Raw genomic sequence first — 15,440 nt, 5'->3', positions numbered from 1 at the left:
GCAAGAATCTTTTGAAACCCCGACCCTTTCGATTTTGACCATGTGAACACGCAGCGTTCATAAAATAAAAAGATATTTTTTATATATATATATATATATATATATATATATATATATATATATATATATATATATATATATATATATATATATATAGATGAGATTTAAATCAAGGGATAGTATGAATTGGGAGCAGAAGCCGAAGAAGAAGAATTAATTGTTCTTAAAGGAGAAGTTGAAGTCTTAAATGTTTTTCTTGGCACATTGATGTTATTGTTGGCATGACAAAGTGTATAGTTAATGAAGTAAGAATCATGGGTTCAATCTCAATCGTTTATATTTTGGATTAATTGGTAAAAAAAGGTCAAGTATGTCAATCTTGCATCGAGAATAGTGGTGTAATGGGTGGATTCGTAGTCAATAAGGAAGTGGGAAAGAAGTTTTGATTAGGTGATATTCGAAAGGACAATAATATGAACACTTAGGGGAGTGATGGCGAACAAGGATATAGAAAGAGAGGTGGGAGCATGTGGTGATTAGGGATGACAACAGGTTAGGTCAGGTACGAATAATACGTACTCGTAATTTGTCCATAACAAAAAAATATACTATTTATTTGTTGAATACTTGTTTAAAAAATATTCACGAATATTTTAAAACCTGCAGGTATCCATAAATGTGCATGAATATTGAAAAAAATTATAATTTTTTAAAATAAAATATAAATTAAAATTTAATTTTAAATTAATTTAATTTAATAAAATATAAATTGATTTTAAGTTTAATTATATTTAACTTGATAAAATTTAAATTAAATTTTAATTTTAATTTTTTGTAAGTAATGAATACTCGTGGATATGAATATATAGTACGACATTTACACTTGACTCATTCATAACCAAATAGTAAAATATTTGTTATTCGTTATTGGTAAATAATAATATCAAATATTAATTATGTACTATAAATTTTATCTATAAATATTTAATATAAGAATATTTTTGTCATTTTAATGATTACTGAAACACAAAAGGGAATGGTAAAGAGGGGACAAGTGGAAACGAAAGGGAAAAATGAAGAGGCGATGAAATTATGAACGAAAATATTTTAGCATATATGAGAAATGGATTTAGGAAAAATTGTTCATCACTAGGAATTTTGCTATTACGCTATTACTAGACAGGAGAACAAACGTCACAACAAAAGACTTTTTAAGTGTCACTTGTTAAAAGCATTTTATATTCGTTTATAAAATGTCCATATAAAGTTTATACATACTTTAAAACACAAACAAATATTTAATAATTTATTTTACCTTTATAAATTTAGTTTTAGAACGTGCAATTCAGCAAATGTTAGAAAAATAAATATGAACAATTAATATATATATATATATATATATATATATATATATATATATATATATNCTTTATAAATTTAGTTTTAGAACGTGCAATTCAGATATTAAAAGTAAAAAAAAAATGATAAATAAATATATATATATATATATATATATATATATATATATATATATATATTAAAAAAATATAATATACTGTTTGATTTATATGAAATTTTATATAAATACTTATGAAAAGAAAAACGCTACATTCAATCTTTAAAATTAAATTTATAAAGTAAAATAAAAAATATCCGAAACTTGTAGCGGATGCCTCTCCATGTTTATATAGATAAGATTATCTTATAAGAAAATATTGAAAGGTGTAAAGATGATGGTGATTAGCTGGACCCGGTTCATTTATTTGCTATATTAAATATATTGCAGAAACCAAGTTCTATCATGTCATGTATTTGTTTTATGTGAGATAAATAAGTTTCATTTTCAGATAAATTCAAAATCCCTTATTCGGTTAATGTAGCACGTTTTCTACATGCAACCAAATATTCCTTTTCCAATATAACACACTTTAACTCTCTTTTTTCTTTCATTAGTACCATTATTTTCAGATAATTAATCAAATCATACAATTTGTTGTAATATTTTTAAATTAGAAAATTGATTGGACTGATTTTTTTTTTTTTTTATTTCCGAGTATGTGTTGTAGCAATTGAAACAAATTAAATCCCCTTATTTATATAATGAATACACAAAAAGTTGAAGCGGCAAAATAGACAAACACGCCTCCTGATTTGATTTGGTTCAGTTCGCTCTCGAATTGCAATCTACTGCCACAAGACAAGTTGATTGGCTGGCCCACTTTTTTAACTTTTTTTATTTTTTTTTTATATATATACTTATAAATAAATATTTAAATCATATTCAACCATATATATATTTTCTAAATTTTAAATTGATTAATTAATATTTTTAATTCATAAATTATAATAATTATTACATTTATATTTAAATTATTACATGTTTACAAAAATATAACAAAAATTTAATCTTTTTAATTATATTTATTTTAATTTTTAATTTAAAAAATAACAAAAAAGGTCAGGCATAGATTGATTTACTTTGGTCCATCAACTTGGTGACTAGACGGGTGAGATCAAAACAGATGGAAAATTGTACCTCATTCGTTCCATTTTGGTGGACTGACCCGAAAAACACATCCCATTTTGACACCTGCGATAAAAAGTAATTCTACATACTCACATTAAATAAATGTAAAATTGACTTATGATTTATAATTCAGTCTCAACCAACTTTTGAATAAATTTGGTTTTTATTTATCCATTACTTAAAAATGTATACTCCTCAAATTCTCTTTTTAAAATGGATAGATCAATTTGGACCAACTATAAAATGTAATTAATTTTAAAATATTTTTCATAATGATACGAGTCTTTAAATATTTTAAATTATGAATTAATCCTCAAATATTTTATACTAATTATAAATTGATTGTTTATTTAATTTTACTATTTGTAAGATCTGAGAAAATATCACTAAAGTGATGCACACGTGGCAGCAGAACATTGGACAAAGTTTTAAAATAAAGTTGTATTAAAACATTTCCTTCCAAAGTTCAGCCCTCTTTTTATTTTCTCTACCACGATACTTTCACTAAAACCCAACACAGTTCTTCTTCTTCTTGCTTCAGTGCTATGCTTTCCACCCACCATAACACAAATTCTAACCGTTTAATTTCTGATTAGGGAGCTCCTAAACGTTCTTGAGGCCGCAATCAACATTTCTACCGTTCGAATTTCAATTTCCTTCAACAGGTAAGAAAAAACCCCTTTTCTAGGTCATTCTAGGGCTGTACTCATGCAACAAAATCTTGTTGCATGTAACCCACCTTGTTTTTCTTCGAATTCTAACCTCACTTAGATTCTAAAACTTGTTTCCATTCCAAATTTAATGATCTATAGGTGATTCTAGTGTTATCTTCGAATTCCAAGAGAGCGAGCTAGAATATATTTATACTGCGTTGTTGAACAGAGGTAAGGGAAGCTGGATTTTAATTGTTATTTGAAAATTTTGCTGCTTTTGGTTTGATATTTAGGTAGAACTGTTGAAATATGATGCATGTGTAAATTAGTGAAGGATTCCTTTATTTTGAAATAGATAAAAAGAACTTGTGCTGAAAATTGATGTGTATAGCTTGTGTTTGATAAGAACTGCTAAGTGATCAATTACAAATTGTATGACCATGTATGTGATNTNAATGTTTATTGTTTTAAAGATGAGGATTTCATTCTCTGCANATTGTGAGTAAAAGACTAAGTTAATTNTTGATGTTGAGTCAAATTGGGGAACTTGGGTAGTGAATTCGTGAGTCAAGGGTTAGAGGTGGTTTTAGACCATTTGGATCACTTAGGTGAGTAAATTCTGACTTGCTAGAAGTCTCAAACCAGCCAAAAACACTTTATACATTGCAGATCTAAGTTTGACCCTATAAGTAACAGAAATTGAGCTAATTGATCCAATTCTTCTGCATATCTCTTAGAATTTTTAGTTAGGATTGTGTGTAAGCCTTCAAACAAGTTAGATTCAACTTGTATTTCGATTTAGGAGTGTCCAAAGTTCACCAAAAGGTCTAAAACGAAACTTAGGGGGTAGAGTTGCTCAATTATGCAGAAAATTTGCATAATTCACGCTGGGCGCCACAAAACTGGCGTTGGGCGCCATTTCCTGCTGTTTCCAGCAGGAAAAGTCACGCTGGGCGCAGTTTTCTGCTGTTGCGTTTGTTTTTGACAGTTTGGGGGGTTCCGGACATCCGTTTTGGATGTTTTTTAGGTCGTTCTGGGGGTTTTTGACCCTTCCGGAGCCATTGGTGAGGGTTTCCAAGCTATTTGAATTACCTAAGTATTGGTAATTTAAGATTATAAGGATATTTGTATTAATAAGTGATGTTTTTCTGAAAATATGTAATTCTTGTTTTCTCTTCCTTTCTTGTGTGATGATCTAGGTATCTTTTCTTGTTTATTTTGTATGATTACTTTCAGTATTATGAGATTGATTCATGCTTAATTTCTGTAAGAAACTAAACTAATATAAAACATTCATGGTATGAAATCAAAAGTATGAAAGTAAGTAAAGTCAGTGTGGAATGTAATGTGATTTAAGTACATCTCTAGGTGAGATCAAATTAAGTTATGAGAATGAATATAGGAAGCTCAATCTTGGGTGTCTCCATTTTATATGGGCTAAGAATGAGTGATTCAAGTTAAGTTCTGAAATGAATATAGGTAGCTCAGTCTTGGGGGTTGCCCTTAATGCTCTAATGACTATTCAATCTCACTTAGAGAAGATTAGTTCATGTGGTGAAGAGTAGTAGGGGGTCCTAGTCTTGGTTGTCTCCATTGTATATGGGCCAAGGTGAGTGATAACGGACTAACCTTGTGTGTGGTAGGGTGAAACCCATTGGCAATGGCTTTGCAAAGCAGTAGAGGCCACCACAAGTGCATAACCCGCCATAGCTCGATATTCATTCCGGGTCCGGACGAGTCTAAGTCTAACACTATCTAATAAAACTATAACTCATAACTTATTAAAACTGTATTTCTGTGATTGTGATTACTTGTATGCCTCTTTTACTTTGTTTAAATTGTATTGGACTTGTATTCTTTTGAATTCTAGCTTACCCTTGCGCGTGTGTTGTTTGTTTTGTCTGTGTTTGTTTTCTTTTGCAATGATCATCCAAATTTGGATGTGAGCAGAGATTGCAGAGGTTCCTTTGGAGCAAGTATTAGATGGAGTTGATGCCGCTGAGACTCCAGACACTGCTGAGTAGTTAGGACGTTTATGTTCATATGTATATACTTTAGTTTTCTTTTATCTCACTTCGTTTTGAAAGACTCTATGACTATATGTAGAGCTTTTACATTTCATTTTGGATGACTGTATTATATATACTTCATCTGACTCTACTCTTGACTGCTTTACTTTATTACATATGATGCATTCCACTCAATATGATTTATACATATATTTTTGGGATGTTACACTATTTGCAACTTAACTGAAAAGTTAGGCTTCAATCGGGTTCAGAAACACTCAATGATGTGAGGGGTGTTGTTTTCTTCACCTCTCCATTATTTTAATTTATTTCAAAAATATTTTATATTTTCTCACTATTTTTTTTTCCAAAAATATCTTATACCTCCCCACTATCTTTAGCAATCTTTCTCTTTCTCTCTCTACATTAATGGAGTATTTACATCACTCATTAATGAAGTATTTACATGACTCAGATTTGAACTTCTGATATATTCCCTTAAATAAGCTTGATTCAATCTTATTTTTGTTGTTCGATATATTTTTTTTCTTCAAATTACTTAATAAATAGTAAAATTTTGTTCTAAATTTCTAGAAAAATGTTTATATATATGTTTTTTTTTTTACATTTAATATCTATAATTTTTAACATTATATTATGTTTTAACTTACAGACATGTTCGACTCAAATAACTTGAATAAAGTATTTAATTTATTAGATAAATAATATAAAAACATTATTAAATACTTAAAATATAAAAGAAAAGTTATTTGTTAAAGATTTGGAATTTATTTAGTTTTTTTGTCATTATAAAGTTAGTATATAATAATAATAATAATATATTATTATTATTTACTATTAATATAAAATGGAAGAGGTAGAAACACTAATATTGAAGTTTTATCTGAATTTTATATTTTGCAATATATCACAAATTCAAATCTAAGTCATGTGAATGCTCCATTAATGTAGAGAGAAAGAGAAAGATTGTTGAAGATAGTGGGGAGGTGTAGGGTATTTTTGGAATAAAAGAAAATAGTGGCATGTGTAAAATATTTTAAAAATAAATTAAAATAACGGGGAGATGTAGGAGCACTTGGGGTGGTGGAGGGAGCAACACCCATGATGTGAGTCTAAACTTAACGACCATGTCTCGGTCTGAATTGCATGGAATGACTTTTGTAACACCCCAAATAATTTAAAGGGTATTACGAGTAATAAAACAAAATTTGAATTTTATATTTGATCTCCATAATCAAAACTTTATTTTGATTTAACAAAAGTGCATTTTCAAACTTACAAACTTTAAACAACATAATCTTTGCCATTTAACATAAGATCAAAATTAAACTTACAAGTCTTACACAACATAATTTTTTGATACAATTTATTTTTAACAAAAAACCCTGAAAGATTTTTCCTAGTATCTCTCTCATCATCTCTAAGATTTTTCAATTATATCTGCAACATTATTTACTTACGTATAACATGAGTTATACGATCATAACACAAACAAATAAGAGTAAACTAACCGTAATATAAAATAATTAAACTTACTCATAATTCCATCATGTAGTACTACAACTTATACACACAATTATTCTGAAAACACTAATTCACTTAATATACCATTTCCTAACTTCTTTCAAAATCATCCTTCTCGTTTCCATAAATCTTACGAGTATACTATGCTTACTTCCGAAGCCTTATGGTCAGACCACTCTCTGTCTACTTCCTTAAGCCTTACGAGTATACTATGTTTCACTTTCCGAAGCCTTATGGTCAGACTACTCTTTGCCTGCTTCTATAAAAACTCACGAGTACTCTGCTTATGTTAAAGCCTTATGGTTAGACCGCTCTTTGCCTGCTTTCATAAGCCTCCCGAGTCACTCTACTTAACTCCACTACTCCTAGTAGTAAACTTTAAACTTCATTTCATAACTAATAATTCCTTATATTCACTTAATTTTACACAAAATCAACGAATCACTTCATCTTATCCATCTAACTCAATGATATTCATTCGTTAATCATGAATTGGTAATAACCTCTTCCCATTACGTAATTGTGTCAATACCTAAAATTTATACCATATCATATATACCTATAGACCAAATATCATACTCTTATTAAAATTTTAACTTACCCATAACAAGTACAATTTCAACATAATATCACCAATTGAAGATTATGGATCAACCATCTTTATTGTTATGAACATTACCTAAAAGTTTGTTCTTAGTGCATGTCTCACATGGAAGATCTGAACAGTAAATTAATTCACAATATCTCTAGAAACTATGGTAAAATTTGCAGTTCAATTTAACGTTAATAAAGCAAAAATTCTTAATTTTACATTGGTGATTTAGAAAAAAATTTAGGCCGTTTTGAAATCTTTAATAAACACGCCATAATTTATATAAAGATCCAATAAAATAATTTGAACGGTCTAAGTGAATTAATATAACTTAGGAACTATCTTTCCAAATTAACGGTTGATTTGGTAGAGATTGATATTTTACTTAGACAACTCGAGAACAGTATTCAAGTGGGTTTCAACTATACCTAAAATACATAATTGATTGCTCTAAGTACAAACATCTAATTACAAATCCGAGTGGTCAAAGTATAGTAATACATCTCAAGAATTATCTATCAAAATTTCAATTTAATCTAACGGTAAATGAAGTGGGGATTTAGATTTTTCCGAGATAATTTAGAGGTAGAATTAAAGTGATGGTCATTCTACTCAAAATTAAAAGATCGCTTCCTCTAAGTACAATCCTCAAATTAAAAATCATGATGGTCAAAGTTAATTACTATGTTTTATGAACCATATATTAAATTTTCATATTGATCTAATGGTAGACTAAGTGGCAATTAGAGTTTTTCTAAGGTAGCTTAGAAATGAAAAACGTGGTAAAAAACTTAAACTTCATAATTTGATTAATTATCTATCCTAACATCTTTATAGTTCACATTTCAACATAATAATCATAATTTATTTGAAATTCATACTGTTGATTATATTTACATAAACAAATTATATTCTATTTTTTAAAATAAAGTGCAAGTTTTTTGAGTAGATTTCTAAGAAAGAGAGGTGTGTCTTAATGGACAACTTAAATACCTTCACTAGTACAAAAATAGTGTACAACATCGAATATTTTTGGCCTTTCACTTCGAATTCTAGAACGACGTCATATCGAGAGACGTTAAATTGATGTCAAATTTAAAAAATTTGACGTTAATTTAACGTTGAATTTTGTCAATATACGACGTTACTTTAACGTCGAATTTTGTCAATATACGACGTTACTTTAACGTCGAATTTTGTCAATATACGAAGTTAATAATTTTTTATTATTATTATTTTGATTAATTTTGATCCTTTTTTACAACTCTACGAAACCTGAAAAATAGAAAAACAACAAATTTCAGTTTTTGGTATTTTATAAAGCATGAATTATGAACGGTAATCTAGGATCAACAACAAAGAACAATAACAAATAACAAACAAGTTCAATCAAACAACAACAACAAACAAGTTCAACCAAACAACAACAACAACAAACCCGTTCGACAAAAAAAAAACAACAAACAAGTTCAATAAATAAGTTCTTCAAAACGAAAACGAAAATTAACCTTCAAAAGATGAGTTCATCGGAATAAAGTGTTGCCACTAGTGAGAGAAAAAGCTGAATGCGCCTATGAAGGACAAGAACACGAAAATAATCAGTGAAAGAAAGATTACATGTGATGGTCGTCAAACTTCGTTCGAGAAAAGTTTGAGCAGATAAGAGGGTCTCGCGCATTGAGATAAAGTGAATGAATTTTCAATCTCCCGCTCAATTTTTTATTGAATTCACTAACCTTTTGACGTCTAATGCTGGGACATTTGACGTTTTATATCTTTTTTACGTCGAATTACAATTCTAAACGACGTTTAGTAATTGCATTTATTTACAAAAATACCATCGGTCATTTTTAACGTTGACTATTGAGTGGTTAGACGTTAAACACGTGACGTTATACACTGTTTTTACACTGGTGCTTGTCTTTCCTTAGCCAAAGTGTTCCTCAATTAGGTTTCACAAATTTCACATTATTACCATCCCAAGATATCAATCTAATAAAGATCATAAAAATAATTTAAACATTTAATTACAATATTAACATTTACACATTCACATATTCAATACAAGATTATAGACAATTTTTATCACCTAAGTTCACATAGAAAAACAATAGTAATAATAGTTCCTTTTTTCACCATAACAATATTAAATCATCACTACTTATTTACAAAATAAGAACCGAGGAAGGTTAGCTCCTCTTACCTTATTCTCTCTTTTTCCTGGATTAAGAGCACCTCTTCAGAAGTTCTTGCTACCTTCTCTACAACTCAAATTCTAGCCCTAAAATCTCCTTATTTTCTATGAAACGCTTGCTTACTTTCACTCTCTTTGTGCAAAACTTCATTTCCTCACCCCTATTTATAGTTGAGGTTAGGGTTACTGTAGTTGTACTACATTTTACTGTAGCAGTACTGTAGTTATACTAATTTCACTATAGCACTACTGTAACTTATACTACATTTTTACTGTAGCAGTACTGTAACAACACATGATTCACGAGGTATTCTCACTATAGCACTGTACATATTTTCCTGTAGCATTATATGTATTCCACTGTAGCATTATACGTATTTTACTGTAGTATTATACATAAAGAAAATTATATTTTAAAAAAAATCTAACGTCTTAATTACAACTATATTCAAAGGTTTTACATTTTCCCTAACAACAAAAATTTTCGCCCTTGAAAATTGGCTAGTCAACAAAAGAGATAAGGATATTCTTTTCTCATGAATTCCTCTAATTCCCAAGTCATTTATTGCGTGTCTTCATCCCAAAGTACCTTTATTGTGCGAACTTCTTTTCCTTTTAGCTTTTTCATTCGAACATCTAGTACTTGCACCGGTCCAGCCTCCATCATTAAATTCTCCTTGACCTGAATCTCATCAACTTCCAACACATGTTTTGGATTTGGAATATAATTCCCCAATTGGGATACATGAAAAACGTTATGCAAATTTGCTAATTAAGGCAGCAGTGCTAATTTGGGTGTCAGTTTCCTCATTTTAATAGCCCTCCCAACTTCTGTAGTTGGTTTTAGTCGTAAGAATCATGATCTCCTACCTCAAATTCCAACGACCTTCTCCTCTTATCTGCATATGACTTTTGTCTACTTTGAGTTGCTCTCATCTGATCTTGGATCAATTTTATCTTTTTTGTGGTCCGTTGTAATAACTTTGGTCCCACCGTTAGTGATTCCCCATCTTGAAAACCAACATAATGGTATCCTACATCTTCTTCCATATAATGTTTCATATCGTGTTATACCGATACTGGAATGATAATTATTGTTGTAAGTAAATTTTACTAATGATAATATCTCACTCTATTAGAGTTTTAGTTTTAATGTCGATTGAGAAATATATTAGACATGGTAAAAAAATTAAAATAATTAAATTAAAATAACTATATCTATTTATTTTTAAAATTTAAGATGAAAATATATTAAAGTCTCGTATATTTCTAACTCTAATTTCATTTTAAAATTTCACTAGTTAAAAGCTTATTTAAGTTTTTTTTATAAATTTAAAATACTTGATATATAATTAATTTCTTTTATAAACACATATACTAATTATTACATTTTATTTCTATATTCATAACAAAATATCATAATATTTTATTATACTGATTATTTATCTTAAAAGCAGTAGATATTGTTTAAGATCTCGTTGTAAAGAAGAAAAGGTAGGTGGCATTTGGCATGAAAGGCGCGTGGGTGAGATCGAAAAGAAAAACGAAATAGAAATTGCGTGGACAGCATTGTCACATGATTTCAACCACCCAGTATTATCCGAGGATTTTGCATTTGATTCTCAATAATGCAACGTGGACAACATGCCTATAATTAAATTATATCTATAAGTTTTTTATACAAAATATATATTTAATCTTTAAAATTAATTTTATTTAATGGATTTAATATTATTTTTTATATATATTTTGAAGGATTTAATTTATTTATTTATTTTTATAAAATTACAAACAAAAAAGTCATATATTTTGTTGAAAGAAAATAATAATTTGCAAGTCTTTTTGTGTATCAAGTGTTTCTTAAGACTATAATGGTTTTTAAAATAGGCAAATTGGAAATTCATTTAAAATGAATAAAGATCATCAAACTGTAATGTGAATTATGCAAATAGAGATTTTCAAAACAATCAAATAAAAAATAATCTGAAATCATTATCAGTTTATTTTAGAAAATATTGAACTATTTTTTAGGATCAACCTTAGCCTTAACTTATTTTATATTTCAAAAACAAATAAAAAAATTGATAAAGTAAAACTTTCGGGAAATGGTAAAGATGCTAATTTTAATTTATGTTTGTACAAAACAACTTCTGGGTTTTTCTTTTACTTCTTATTGACTTCAATTATTTTGCTGGAATAAACTGACAATTTATTATTATTAGCAAAAAAACTACGACCCAGTTCTATATTTTGGAAAATAAAAATATTGAAACGACAAATGGATGAAAGGATAGAAAAACTACCTCGACTCTTTCATGTTACACGAAAAATAAGCAGGAAATTATTTTTCTAATGAAACCAAACCCACAACTCTTTAACTAAACCAAATGCAACAAGAAGGCCCATTGAAAGGCATAAATGGGCCTGAGCAATAGTCAACCCAAGCAAATCCATGAAAAGGCAGAAATGGGCCACCTGCTCCATTTTCCCCTTCGACTTCCACACCCACAGCAGCTACCCCTTCTTATCTACTTGGAGAATTGAAAATTGAAATGAAGATTTTTTTTTTTGTAAAAAAAATGTATGAACTGGTAATAGATTTTAAACTGAACAAATAAATAAAGTCTATAAATAAAAATTTATTGATTTTTATTTTAAAATAATTTTAATAATCAGTTTACCTTACCTTAAAGAATACTCTTATTATTGTTCTCTCCCTTATAAGGGTCCTATATTAATATCCTAAAGACTAATATCAAAGATCAAAGAATGGTTTAAGGAGCAGAACTAGATATGAAGATATATCTAGAAAATGAAAAATCACATGCACTAGTTAGATTTGCTCCCTAAGAACTAGGGACTATGTCGTCATCCTCTAATGTTTGCTCTAGAGGTACTCCATTTGTCTCTGCTCACATCCAAGTGAATGATCATTGCAAAAGGAAGAACATACACATGCAAAATACAAACAAACAGTAAGGGTAAGCTATGCTGAAAAGCATGCATGTTATCTTATAGCATTTGAAATGTAAAATCATATTCATACAAGTAAACAAACACAACATCCTATCATGTTATAATCTAGACTGGACCTGTCCGGACTTAGAGTGAATGTCGAGCTATGGCGGGTTATGTACTTGTGGTGGCCTCTCTTACTTTGCAAAGCCATTGTCAATGGGTTCCACCCTACCACACACAAGGTAAGTCCTTTACCGCGTAATAGGCCTCCAAGAAGCGCCTACACTAGGACCTCTTACTACTCTCACCACATGCATCAAGCTTCTTTAAGTGAGAATGAAAGATCATTAGAGAGTTAGGATAACCCCCAAGGATGAGCCCCTATATTCATTCTAAACACTACATTGATCTCACAGAGAGATCTTAATTTCATACTCAATCTATCCATTTTAATCAATTGTATTCCTCTTTGAATCATCAATATACCATCTTCTATTTGTATAATCACATACATCATCCTACCAATCCAAATAGGCATCACACCTCATCAAGCAAAGAAGAAGGAAGGAATAAACTAAAACAAGGTTGGTCGCTCCGCGCACCAAGTCACAAAGCGAGACCAGAGCTTTCCGCATAACGCATCCACTTGCGCTATGCGATCCCTCATATAGAGGCTACCCTTCCCAGTTAATTCACATAGTGAATTATATCGCATTGCGAATTAAATCACAGAGGCTTCAGGCCTCACACTCTTGCAAAGCGCACCTCCAATACTATTCTAATTATTTAGATAATTTCCCAGACTCCTACCAGTGGCAAAGCGAGCAATTTCGCAAGGCGGCTCAACAAACAGAGGGGAACCCTCTGTAGCGATTCGCATAACGTACCCAAGTCGCTATGCGAATGCCCTGGTAGAGAGCAACTCTCCAGCGTAGCTCGCTGTTCGAATAAATTCGCACAACGAGTTTGTAGAATCTGCAACACTCAAAAACCTGCATAATTAAGCAACTTCAACCTCCACTACCAAGTCCAATCATTTTGATGAACTTCTACCATCCCTAAATCGAAGTTTATACTAAATTAAACTTGCCTAATTGGTTTTATCCCCTTTTTAACCTCACTATAAAGTGTTTATGCATCGATTTCTATCTAAAAACTGAAAAACTCTCAACCTATGGACCTAAATTTGATTCCACCACTTTTTGTCTAATTTTGACTATTTTAGGCATTCAATTAGGTCCCAATTGACTTGTCTAAAATATCTAAACTGCCAAGAACAATCTGAAATACCAAATTCTAAATGTGACTACCTCAGTTCCTCTAATATGACTCCAAACACCCAAATTCACTTAATAATTCATCTAATCACCTATTTAACGGAGTTCAAATCATTCAACCACTCAACATCAACATTGCACCTTATTCATACAAGTTCATAAGCATCCATTCACAGATCAAAATAAAACCAGCCAGAATTACATGTTCTAATGAGCAAAATCATAAATTTTCATCTTAACTATAATCAAAGTCTAACACACAATCTTCGCATGCATTTTATCACAATTTATACTAAGTCTAACTCATGCAATATAAGAATTTAACAAAACAGGAATAAAACCCCAACTTCCCTTACCTCTATACATAGCCAAGCTCACAGGATGATCCAACTAGCCCTTTGCACCGTGAGAAGGCTTAGAAATGCCTACAAATCATCAATTGATGATAGAGGACTTAGAACCTAAATTCAGTTAAGGATTGAGGAAAAACACATCAAAGCTACATGCAACAAAATCTGCTGCATGATCACAGTTTCAAAATGCAAAAAGAGAGAGGAAAACAACTTACCAGTGGAGAATTGAAAAACTGATCGGTTGGAATGGTTACTCTTGAAGTCCAGATCGCCTAGGTAGCTTCTGATCAACAAACTAACGGTTCCACTTTTGGATAAGGTGGAGAGAAGGTAGAGCAAGGAAGAAGAAAACGTCGAAGGGAGACAATGGTTCTTTAGACAGTGGGAGGAACTTAGAAAATTTAAGTTACTTTATTTTACTAAGAAAAGTTCAGCTCATTATCTACTGCCACGTGCACATCCCAATGTTTGTCTTTTTCTCAGGCTTTACAAAATGCACATGTGTTTGGTTTGACTTATATTTTATTTTATTTTTTGAAAAAGTTAAAATAGTAAAATATAGGCTAATTAATTCTTACATGCCTTTTGTATACACTTATGTAATGAATAATATATGTTTTTGGGTTCTTCTAGTTCTAAAATATATGGGGTGCGTTTATGCAATTTGGGATGTTGTAAAACACACATGTTCTTAAAAAAAAAACAAAGGAATATGCTTCGATTGTGATCATAATCGAGACAGAAAGTCATCTATGACATCGGTTCAGGTCACAACTGGGACAGAAAGTCTGGCGAAAAAGCAAAAAAAAAAAAAAATACTATACTACCTAGGCTCAGCAACAACCAAGGTGAAAAGCCTGGCGAAAAAGCAAAAAATAAAAAATAAAAAAACACTATACTTTCTCAGTGCAGTTTCCAACTGAGGCAGTAAAGTCCGAGTTATTGCCTGGGTGCAAAAGGAACCGAGGCAAAAAACCTAGCGAAAAAAAAAATTATACTACTTCGGTTACTTGTGAACCAAGATGAAATCCTATCCTTTCTTTGTCTCGATTCACAACCGAGGCAAAAGAAAACATTTTTGTCTCGCTTATATATATCTCGGTTCACAAACCATTGATTATAAAAAAAATAATTGCTCTGTTGATTACACTAGTGAATGCATAACATACATTTGTCAATATTTGTTTTCTTTTTTTCTTTTATTTAATAATTGCATTGAACGATGTATTAGAATATATATATATATATATATATATATATATATATATATATATATATATATATATATATATATATATATATATATATATATATTTATAGATATATATAAAT

At 30.0% G+C, this 15,440-nt stretch overlaps 1 long non-coding RNA gene across 1 annotated transcript; it reads left to right on the top strand.

Annotated features, from left to right (window-relative positions):
• The first annotated feature begins 2,964 nt into the window (after positions 1-2,964).
• On the top strand, positions 2,965-5,181 carry LOC111241934. The gene is made up of 3 exons (XR_002668366.1): positions 2,965-3,192; positions 3,340-3,411; positions 5,131-5,181. It is a non-coding gene; the product is annotated as an uncharacterized LOC111241934 (long non-coding RNA).
• Positions 5,182-15,440: the final 10,259 nt, after the last annotated feature.

The sequence above is a fragment of the Vigna radiata genome, chromosome 7, assembly GCF_000741045.1.
Source record: "Vigna radiata var. radiata cultivar VC1973A chromosome 7, Vradiata_ver6, whole genome shotgun sequence".
NCBI lineage: Eukaryota > Viridiplantae > Streptophyta > Magnoliopsida > Fabales > Fabaceae > Vigna > Vigna radiata.
The sequence above is the reverse complement of the archived record's forward strand: the minus strand, read 5'-3'. Positions and strand labels throughout refer to the sequence as shown.